Source organism: Adiantum capillus-veneris, chromosome 18 (genome assembly GCF_014529385.1).
Source record: "Adiantum capillus-veneris isolate H3 chromosome 18, ASM1452938v2, whole genome shotgun sequence".
NCBI classification, from domain to species: domain Eukaryota; kingdom Viridiplantae; phylum Streptophyta; class Polypodiopsida; order Polypodiales; family Pteridaceae; genus Adiantum; species Adiantum capillus-veneris.
The window spans coordinates 124,322,765-124,334,376 of NC_140948.1; the positions used below are offsets into that span (position 1 = coordinate 124,322,765).

The window sequence follows — 11,612 nt, forward strand, 5'->3', positions numbered from 1 at the left end:
CCCAAGCTTTAATGGAGAACTCATCACCTACTCCAAGCTTGTGAGATAGAAGCCTACATCGACACACTCTTGGCTTGTGGATGCAAATCCAACCAAGAGCCAAGCTTCAATGCATGCTCATCTCCTCTACCAAGCAAATTACTAAGCTAAATCTATGCTAATATGAGTGATTATGTGAGGAGATGTACATCTTTCTCGTAAGATACTCCTTCTTCCTCTCAATCTACTCTCATACCCTGCTAGCTCTCACCATCTTCGAAGGTGTGTGAGGTCTTGGGTCTGAGAACGGGGATAATTAAAGTTGTGTTTGCTAAGTGTTTTTCTTAGTGCATGAAGCTTTCATCTTCATTGCACTAGCTAGTCTTGAAGGAGCACAAAGAATTGTATTGTACAATGTCTCTCTTGATGGGAGAAACCATAATACAAAGCCTTTCGGAGGGGGGACCGGCTCCATGCAAATCCGGTCCTCAACTGTTGTCAATAGCTTAATTTCTCTCTCTTTTGAAAGTATTGTTGATGATATCTAACTAGGTGTTATGCTTTTGTTGCTCTCTCCGCCCAAGCACTCTTGTAATTCTCATTAGGAATCTATTCTAATGAAATGCCCACTATGTTCATGCTAATTTCCGCTACACACAACTTATTAGGCCATTAAATGTTACATTGGTATCAGAGCACAAGGTTTCTCTTTTCCTACTCAAGAAGGGAGGTCCTCAAGATAGCTATAAATGGTTGGTATTATTAATTGCCTGTGAATAAGTAGAATAGGTATTTTTCAGCCTTGCAGTGCGCCTGCCTTCGTGCAGTTAACGGGGCATCACCGTCGAGAGCTATAGTCTTAATAGTGGAGTCCTATGGGGCTTAACAGCTATTGAGCTATTAGAAGCTTGACAGGAGCCGGTGTTGTTTTGGTGTCGAAAGACCCTCTCTTCTATTCCTTGCAATTAATGGTATTCGAGCCGCGGGTACAGTAGCTTGAGTGCTTTTTCTAAAGGGGTAAAGAGGAGTAGCAACTAGGGCTTGAAGTGCCAAAGTACACCTAAAAGTTGTTAGAATGGCTGACAATAGTAAAGAGAGTGAAATTAATGTTGATAACTTTGATTTTTCTCATGAGCAAGCTACTAATGATGCTTCAATGCTTGTTAACTATCTTGTTACTAGGCTTCAACAAGCCATGGGCAATCCATCTCTCCAAAGTGAAGTGCAACGGTAGCTCCGTGCTCACGGGATTCTCCAAGCTCATCACCATGACGAGAGAATACCTAGGAAGCCTCCTTGTGAGACTCCCAAAAGAGGTCTCTCTCCGATTCGGGAAGAAGAAGAGAATCCATACGAAGGGCTCAAGAATTTACTTCTTGATGATGCATCTCCTTCCCAAAGGAGAACTCAAGAGCCTCCACCAAAGGAACGAGAAAGAAGCGAGTCTCCCGCCACCTCGGCGGAGATGGCTCCACGAAGACGTCAGGCTAAACGCTCTCCCTCACCACCAAAGCGGAGAAGACCATCATACTCTTCTCCACACCATAATTCAAAGAGGGATGATAAAAAGCAAGAGAAGAAAAAGGCGAGAAAGAGGAAACCCTCTTCTCCATCCTCTTCATCCTCTTCCTCTTATGAAAGCGATGGTGAAGACGAAAAAGATCAAGACAAGAAAAAGGCGAGAAAGAGGTCACCCTCTTCTCCACCTTCTTCAAATTCTTCACCTTCTGAACAAAGTGATGGTGCAACCTTTGAACCATCAAAAAGAAGAGGCCATAGGAAATCCTATGCCGCATGGAAGAGGTCGTCCAAGCTGAAGAAATTCAAAGAGGGAGGGAAGAGCATCTCTTTCCTTACCTATGATGGTACCTTTGGTGCTACGGACAAAGTCTCGGCCTTTATCCAGCAATTCGATGCGGCGTTTGGAGATGAGGGCTTCACGGAGTCCTCTAAGCTACGCCATGTAGCTATACACTTTCAAAAGTCCGCCAGACAATGGTGGTCTAGCATACGAGCCAACAGTGAAGCTCCACGAACATGGAAAGCTTTAAGAGCTTCCATTATGAAGCAGTTTTTGGCCACTGATGCCAAAGACAAAGTACTCACCGAATGGCGAAGCTTAAAGCTCTCTCCCAATGAATCCATCCACAAATATGTAGACAAGTTTTGGGACCTATAACTCAAAGCCACTATCTTCAAAAAGTTGGATTTTGGAGAGCAAAAGCAACAATTTTGTGCGGGCTTAACCGAAGAAATGGCGGAGTATGTCAACTCCCAAAGGCCACGTACCATATCGGCGGTAATACACCATACTATGGTGGCCTCTCGAATCAATTTCCAAACGGGGGCTAAAAGAAATAATAAGCCCCCGGAAAACAAGGGTTCCAATGAGCCTAAGGGGAAGGACAATGTCCAAAAGTCTCCTAAGGGCAACTCCAACAAAGCTAAAGAGAAGGGAGTTTACAAAGGTAAGAATAAACTCTCTCCTGAAGAGCTTGAGCGTTATCGTAAGGATAACCGGTGTTTCAAGTGCGGCGAACAAGGGCATGCGTACCGCGCTTGTCCCCAAAAGAACAACCGCCAAGATCCTCCTAGAGCTTCCTTGGTTGAAATCCAAGACGAGGAGACTCACCAAACTCATCACAAAGGATCTCCTCTATGCCATGCTTGGGGAAAGGTAAGAGAACATGATGCTTTTATTCTCTTTGACCCTGGTTCTACTCACAATTTTATATCTATAGAGTTGGCCACCAAGCTAGGCATACAATCCTAGGAGATGGGAGATGTCCTACCCGCAGACAGTGCCTTCAAGGGGCAAGAAGCTTCAGTCACTCCCTTAATCGAGAAATTGAGGCTTCATGTCCAAGGCTATGTGGACAAAGAGGACTTCTTTATCTCTCCTCTCAAGCATGAGGATGTAATCCTAGGGGCACCATGGTTTGACCGCCTGGCTGCCGATGTTAAATTTCCTGAAAGGAGAATCTCCTTTAAGTTCAGGAAAAAAGACATGTATATAGATGCTAAGGAAATGAGTAACACTATCCCCATTGTACATACACCAGCTTTCAACAAGTCAATAAAGAGCTCTATTTCCGTGTACATGATTTTTGTTAAAGATTTTCAAAATGAACCTAATGCTTTAGCAAAAGAAAATAAAAGCAACCAAAAGGAATTAGAGTTATCCAATTTTCTCAAGGGGTTTCAAGATGTTTTTATTGACGACATCCCTTGTGAGCTACCTCCTAAACGAGGTAATGATGACCATGCAATTGAACTTCTTCCAGGAAGTTCACCGCCTAACAAACCTCCTTATAAAGTTTCTCAAGCTCAACAAGAGGAGATTATGCGGCAAGCGCATGAGTTAGTTGAGAAGGGCATGGTTAGACCTAGCTCATCTCCATTTTGCTCACCTGTGCTATTAGTGCAAAAGAAAGACGGCACATATCGCATGTGTGTCGACTATAGAGCACTAAATAGGATCACTATCAAGAATAGGTTTCCCGTTCCACGGGTAGAAGACCTATTTGATAAGCTACAAGGATCGACCTACTTTAGTAGGATTGACCTAAAAAGTGGCTATCATCAAATAAGGATAGTTGATCAAGACATTGTAAAGACCGCATTTCGAACCACCTTTGGTCTTTACGAATACATTGCCATGCCTTTTGGCTTGACCAATGCACCAGCCACATTCAACCGCTTGATGGAGAAGCTGTTCAGGCCTCATCGAACCTTCACTGGAGTGTTCTTTGATGATATTATCATCTACTCTAATTCATTAGACGAACACAAGCAACACCTCCAGGTAATATTTCAAGTTTTGAGAGAGAATAAACCGTATGTTAATCGAAAGAAAAGTGAATTTTTCTTGCAAGAGATTCAGTATTTAGGTCACATTATCTCTCAAGATGGCATCCAAATGGATCCATCAAAGTTAGAGGTAATAAAAGGATGGCCTAAACCAAGGAATCTTCATGAACTAAGAAGCTTTATAGGTATGTGTGCATACTATAGACGCTTCATAGAAAAGTTCTCACAAATTGTGGGACCATTACATGACCTAACAAAGAAAAGTGTTAGGTATACATGGTCTGCTAAGGAGAACAATGCTTTCGAAAAGCTTAAAGAAAAGCTTATCTCTCAACCTGTGCTTACACTACCGGATCTCTCAAAACCATTTGAGGTCCAATGTGATGCTTGTGGTGATTGCCTTGGAGCTGTTTTTCTCCAAGAAGGTCACGCCATAGGCTATGAGAGTCGAAGGCTCGACCCTGTTGAGCAAGCTCTAGGCATATATAAAAAGAAACTCCTTGCAGTTCTACATGCCTTAGACTCATGGAAGCACTATTTATTGGGGACTCCTTTCATTCTGCGAACGGATCACCAAAGTCTCAAGTACTTCATGACGCAGACCAAGCTCTCCGACAAACAAATGAGGTGGGCAAATTTCCTTTCGCAATTTCATTTTCATATTGCTCACATTGCTGGCAAGCATAATCAAGTAGTTGATGCACTCTCAAGACGACCGAGAGTGAATGCGGTTTCCATACCCACTCACAATGATCTATCTTCAATAATAGATGAGTACGCTATTGATCCCGATTTTAGAGATGTGATTTCAGCCCTTGCATTAGGGAAGAAAGAAGAACCATTTACTTTACAAGATGGTTATCTTCTCTATGGCAATAGACTATGCGTTACTAACTCACTACGTGAGAAAGTAATGTATGAATCTCATGCTCCACCTTATGCAGGGCATAGAGGGATTCAGTCTACCCTAAAGGGAATTGAAACATATTTCTATTGGCCTACCATGAAAGTGAACATACAAGAGTATGTTTCTAAATGTGTGGTATGCCAAAAGACAAAATTTGATAGAGGGAAGAAACTTGGATTGCTTCAACCCTTGCGAATCCCTAATTCACCATGGGAGAGCATATCCATGGATTTTATCTTTGGATTGCCTAAGTCTATCCATGGGAATACGGGAATATGGACGATCGTAGACAGGTTCAGTAAACAAGCTCATTTTATACCTGTCAAAAAGACTATCAAAGTCCATCAAATGGCAATCCTCTTCATTTCACAAATTTTCAAGTACCATGGCTTGCCAATGTCCATAGTGTCGGATAGAGATCCTAGAATGACCAGTAATTTCTGGAAGGGTCTCTTTGAGAATTTAGGGACAAGGCTAAACTTCTCTTCGGCCTATCATCCACAAACGGATGGCCAAAGTGAAATAGCTAACCTAACCATTCTCGATCTACTAAAAGCCTATGTAACAGAAGTAGATCAAAGGTCCCAATGGGAGAAGTACTTACCCTTAGTGGAGTATGCTTACAATAACACTGTATATACTTCCACGGGAAAAGCACCTTTCGAGGTAATTGAGGGAAGATCAAAAAGTCCCTTGCTACTTAAGGTACATGGGAAGATCTTCGCTGCAGATGAGTATAGCCGAGACCTACAAGAATCTTTTCAAAAGATTAAGGATTCTATCTCTATCTCATAGCAAAGGCAAAAGGCTGCTGCTGACAAGCACAAAAGAGCCCAAGCCTTTAAAGAAAACGATTGGGTCTTGTTAAAGTTTCCCAAGGCTCGATTAAGGCACACGATGGGCAAGAATCCTACAGGCCACCAAAAGTACTATGCTAAACTAGCAAAAAGGTACTATGGTCCCTTTCAGATTATTAGGCCAATCAATGAGATGGCCTATCAACTCAAGCTGCCCAATCATTGGCTCATACACAATGCTTTCCATGTGAGCCTATTAAAGCCTTACAAAGGAGAGCCACCTCAAGAACCAACTATTGAAGACCCACCGGAGATCGAGGACCAAGAGGAGGTGCTGCAGCCCGAGTCCATGCTCCGACATGAAGACAAGGTACTAAGAGGCGGTAAGACTATCCGACGATATCTTATTAAGTTTAAGAATTATCCTTTTGAAGATGCTAGATGGATGCAAGGCAAACAATTAAAGGATAACCTAAACCTTGTCAATGCTTACAATGCTTCCCAAGAGTAAGCAAATGTACAAAATGTTAAAAATGAACAAAGTTTTTTTTGTCTTATAAGACTCTCTTTTTCTTTATTGTGCACAAAAATGAAGTAGTATGCATGCTTAGATCAAGTTTGCGGAGACGACGTCTCCCAAACACCAAGTAGAGCTTGTCACTCTGTTATGGAAGATTGATAGGACTAATGTGCAGACATGCTTGCGGTAGCCTAAGGCTCTCAAGCGCCAAATGGACTAGTCATCCATTGAGGAATGATGTCGTAGGGTAACATAGGGATCCTCTACCCGCTAAGAAAAGGACTCATGAATATGCTTTATCTTCTCTACACCATAGTCGAGGACGACTATGATTTCAAGAGAGAGGTAATGTCATAATAATCAATATCTAATTCTCCTAAATGATTTTCTCATATTAAACTGATCATTTAATGTGGGGAAGTGCCACGAGAGAAAAAGCTAGAATATTGGTTAAGCTATCAGACCGGCCACAGTAGGGAACCAAAGGAGGGAAAATAGGGATCCAGAGGGGGGGCCATCTGCAAAAGAGCCATGTGCAACAATGGGCTAAAAAGACCCTAAGGTTCAGCCCATTAAGACTTCCAAAATGCTAAGGTTCCAAAATTCAAAGGTTGTGTCCAAAGGTCAACATTAGGGGGAATTGGATGCTTTGTGTGCTCTCCAAAGTCAACTCACATCCCTACACATGAGGGGGCGAGCCCTAAAGGTAGGGGATGAGAGAGAAAGCCACGTACGCACACACAGGCTCCCTTTACACAAAGGAAATAGGGACACATGTCAGCTCCCTAGCCCAGATGCCCACAAGGTGTGCCCAATTCCTATTGGATGGCCTTGGAGGTGGACCAATGAGATTTAGGCTAGAGTAAATCTAGTTTAATTAATTTAAAAAACACTTAATAAAAGAACCAATGAGAATTAAGTCTCCTATATGACTATTGGGCAGTCTCCCAAGGGGTCCAATGAGCATTCAGGAGCCCAATGGCTTGCCTGATTCCTATTGGCCAGGAGGCAAAGGGGTTCAATGAGAGTTTAGTTTAATTATTAAATTACCTAAAGCTCTCACAAAAGGGGAAAGGGGGACACATGTCAAAAGGCTATCACTTATGCTGCTTAATGGTCATTGGCTAGACTTGGGGAGGGCCAATGAGGCTGGAGCAAGAGCAAATAGCAAGGGGGCTCGCCCAAGAGAGAGAGGGGGCTGATTTTTGCAAGGTATTATCACACACACACTCACACAATCTCATGTGTGAAGAAAGAGAAGATTATCTCTTTCCAAGCTTTAATGGAGAACTCATCACCTACTCCAAGCTTGTGAGATAGAAGCCTACATCGACACTCTCTTGGCTTGTGGATGCAAATCCAACCAAGATCCAAGCTTCAATGCATACTCATCTCCTCTACCAAGCTAATTACTAAGCTAAAGCTATGCTAATATGAGTGATTATGTGAGGAGATGTACATCTTTCTCGTAAGATACTCCTTCTAGCATCTAGCAGAAAGATAAATATTTCTTTTTGTGAGTAGAGAGAGAGAGAGATTGTTACAATGGCGTGTACCAAGCAAACAACCCATAAATCAATAGAAGGCAATGCTCCCCACATGCAACTCACTTCCAAGGCTACTCGTAAGTCCGATCCCACCATTGGCGGTGTTAAGAAGCCTCATCGCTTCGGACCCGGTACTATTTCCCTCAGAGAAATTTGCATGTACCAAATAATTGTAGAGCTCTTGATTTTCAAGCTACCCTTTTAGAGGCTTGTATGTGATATTGCCCAAGCTTTTAAGACTAACTTGCGCTTTCAAATCCATGCTATTTTGGCCTCCAAGAAGTAGCCGACGCTTATCTAGTGGGTTTCTTTCAAGACACTGACTTGTGTTCCATTCATGACAAAAGAGTAGCTATCATGCCCAAGGATATCCAAATGGAAAGATGCATCCGTGGTAAAAGTTCTTAGGTACTTCTCTTTGAGATGCAAAAATATCTCATGTACAATGGAGATGCTACTTTCTCCGAACATCTTTTGGCTTAATGAACTTTGATATTTCATGGAGAATGTCCATGTGAACAAACATGGCTCGTTTAGTCTACAAAACTTCATTATTTTCTTGATTGAAGTGCAAGGTTTCTCCTCTAGAAAGTTATGGAGAGAGAGAGAGAGAGAGAGAGAGAGAGAGAGAGAGAGAGAGAGAGAGAGAGAGAGAGAGAGAGAGAGAGAGAGAGTAGCAACATAGAATATTGAGTAATGAAGGAGGCAAGTTCAATCAAATTTTTGTTCTTAAATGGGAACTCTCTAGCACTGCATGTTGATGTAGAGAGAGAGAGAGAGAGAGAGAGAGAGAGAAGGGAACATTTTGAACAATGCAAAAAACACCTCCAATCATAGTGTAGTCTTTAAAAGGAAGCTGTTATAATGTTTCCTCTCCCACAAGCGCACACTCACAAATTTGTCTAATGACACTTGTTAACAAAAGGTAGCATGAAATGTGTTGCTTGGTTTTCAGTGCCTAATGGGTTGTCTCAAATTCCATCCAAGTGAACAATGTGTAGAGGGATGTGCAAGAACTAACACTTACGCATGGTTTAAGCTCTCACATGTATATGGGTATGATCGTACTGGATAGAGCACATTGTCATCAAGCCTAGGAGGCCATTGTATTTCTCCTTGAAAATCATAAGAGATCCTCTTGTTAGGAAATAAGGCGTAGCTAAATAGATATTTGAGTAGATTACTTAATGGAGAGACATAGATTTCACACACAAGAGATTATAGAGTAGCGAGAGAGAGAGAGAGAGAGTACACACGATATACGTGGTTCACCCAATGTGGGCTATGTCCACGGGAAAGTAGCCACTCAATGGCTTTAGTACTTCAAAACAAGAAGTAGTTTACAAAGGGATTATACCTTTAATGGAGCTCCCACCTTGCTTCACTCTCACCACATCACACTCACCTTGTTGCATCAACTTCACACTCTGAAATGTGTGTAGAAATGGCCTCCTTTTATAGGCCAAAAGGGCTACCCTCTCTCATGAGAGGCAGCCATGTGTAGCCGCCCTTGTGTAGTTAAGTCCAAATGGGACCCCTCAATCCGCCCATGTGTGGCCGCCCTTGAGAAGACAAATCCGCTTTTGAATTTGGCCACCCACCACCGGCCATTGACTTCCGACCACCGGCCACCGGCCATTGGCTACCGGCCACCGGCCAACCGACCGGTTGTTTTCCGACCACTTTTCGGCCGCCGTCCGGCCATAATATTCCGGCGAGGAAAAAAAAGTCTCGGGGGCTTCCGCCCCCAAGGCCCCTAAAGTTGCCCCTGGTTTTTGATTGTGAAACTTTTGGTTTCCGGTGAGTGATTTACCTTCACGCACGATGGCTTCTCCTCATAATGGGGGCCTTACAAATGTGCATTTTTACCACAGAAAATTACAAGGGTAAATCAGGCTCCATACTTAACAATCTCCCACTTGGAGACTGATCTCCAAACCAAACCTGTGACTACTTTCCATCCTGGCTTCTTATCCTTGAATGCCAATTGAAGATGAGCAAAAGCTCAACTTCTCCTTGTTGACCACCTTTGTAAACATGTCTGCAGGATTTTCACTTGTATGCACCTTTCCTAGCTTTAGCTGTCCCTCTTCCAAAAGAGTGCGTATGAAGTGATATCTCACCTCAATGTGCTTTGTCCTTGAATGAAAGGCTGAGTTCTTCGCAAGATGGATAGCGCTTTGGCTATCACTGTACAAGACACAATTGTCTTGTTTGAATCCAAGCTCTTCTAAGAATCTGTGAAGCCACAGAATTTCTTTGCTTGCCTCCGTCATTGCTACATACTCTGCTTCCGTGGTAGAAAGTGAAACCACTTTTTGTAGCTTTGAAGCCCAACTTACTGTTGTGCCTCCAATCGTGAACACATAGCCAGTAGTGCTCCTTCGAGTATCTTTGTCACCTGCCAAATCTGCATCAGCATACCCTTCTAGAAAAATATCAGTTCCTCCAAAACACAAAGCATTTGTTGTTGTCCCTTTTAGATACCTAAGTATCCACTTCACAGCTTGCCAATGCTCTTTACCTGGGTTGTCCATGAACCTACTCACAACTCCCACTGCATGTGCAATGTTTGGCCTTGTCCAGATCATAGTATACATTAGAGAACCTACCGCTGCAGCATATAGAGCTTTAGACATATAGGCAATCTCCTCTTGTGTCTTTGGACACATATCCTTCGTTAGTGTAAAATGACCAGCCAAAGGTGTAGAAACTGGTTTTGCATTTTGCATTGCAAACCTTTCTAGTACCTTCTTGATGTAATCTTCTTGAGATAGGTATATTGTCTTCTTCGTCCTGTCCCTTGATATTTTCATACCAAGTATCCTCTTTGTAGCACCTAAATCTTTCATTGAAAAAGATTTAGACAGCTCCTCTTTTAGGTCTTTGATGTCCTGCATGTTAGCACTTGCAATCAACATGTCATCAACATACAACATTAGGATGATGAATTTCCCATCTCCCAAATTCTTCGTGTAGACGCAGTGATCCGAGTTGCATCTTGTGAATCCATGATCCAACATCCATCGATCAAACTTCAAGTACCATTGTCTTGATGCTTGCTTTAAACCATACAAGCTCTTCTTTAATCTGCAAACCATTTTCTCCTTACCTTTTACTTCATACCGCTTTGGTTGAAGCATGTAGATTTCCTCCTCTAAGTCACCGTGAGGGAATGTCGTATTTACATCCATTTGCTCGAGATTTAGATCATGAGCATCCACAAGGCTTAAGACAAGCCTAATTGAGTTCATTTTTACAATAGGAGAAAATATTTCATTGAATTCAATACCTTTCTTTTGAGAAAACCCTTTTACCACAAGCCTAGACTTGTACCTTTTCTTCCCACCTTCTTCTTCCTTCAGCTTGTACACCCATTTGTTTTGAAGTGCCCGCTTACCTTTAGGCAACTCAACCAACTCCCATGTTTGGTTGCGATGTAGTGAGTCCATCTCCACTTGCATGCTCTTCGTCCATTCTTCTTTGGATTCATGTTGCATAGCTTCTTCGTATGATTCTGGCTCTCTAGAATCTGAGATCAAGAGATGGTTGAAGGAAGGAACAAACCTTTCTGGAGGTCTACTTGCTCTTGTAGATCTTCGGGGAATAGGTTGAGGCTCCTCATTTGGTTGACGTTGTTGCACATTGTCACCATTTGCAGTCCTTGAGTCTTCACCGTCCTCAAGCTCCATGTACTCATCTCCTATTTCTTTTGTTTGTTTTCTTTCCAAGTAATCTTTGTACATATTTTGTTCGTTAAAAATTACATCCCTACTCCTTAAGATTTTACCATCTTCAGGATTCCATAGGCGATACCCAAAGTCACCTTCTCCATAGCTAATGAAGAAACACTTTTTGGACTTTGCATCTAGCTTTGATCTTAGGCTTCTATCTATGTGCATGAAAGCCTCACACCCAAACACTTTGATAAATGCATAATTCACCGGTTTCCCTGTCCATGCCTCTTCTGGAACTCCCCCATCCAATGCCGTTGAGGGTGACCGATTGATTAAGTACACAGACGTACTTACAGCTTCCGCCCAAAGCTCAAG

At 42.5% G+C, this 11,612-nt stretch overlaps 1 pseudogene; it reads left to right on the top strand.

Annotated features, from left to right (window-relative positions):
* Positions 1-7,558: 7,558 nt before the first annotated feature.
* Positions 7,559-7,968, top strand: LOC147436353 (histone H3.3-like; annotated as a pseudogene).
* Positions 7,969-11,612: the final 3,644 nt, after the last annotated feature.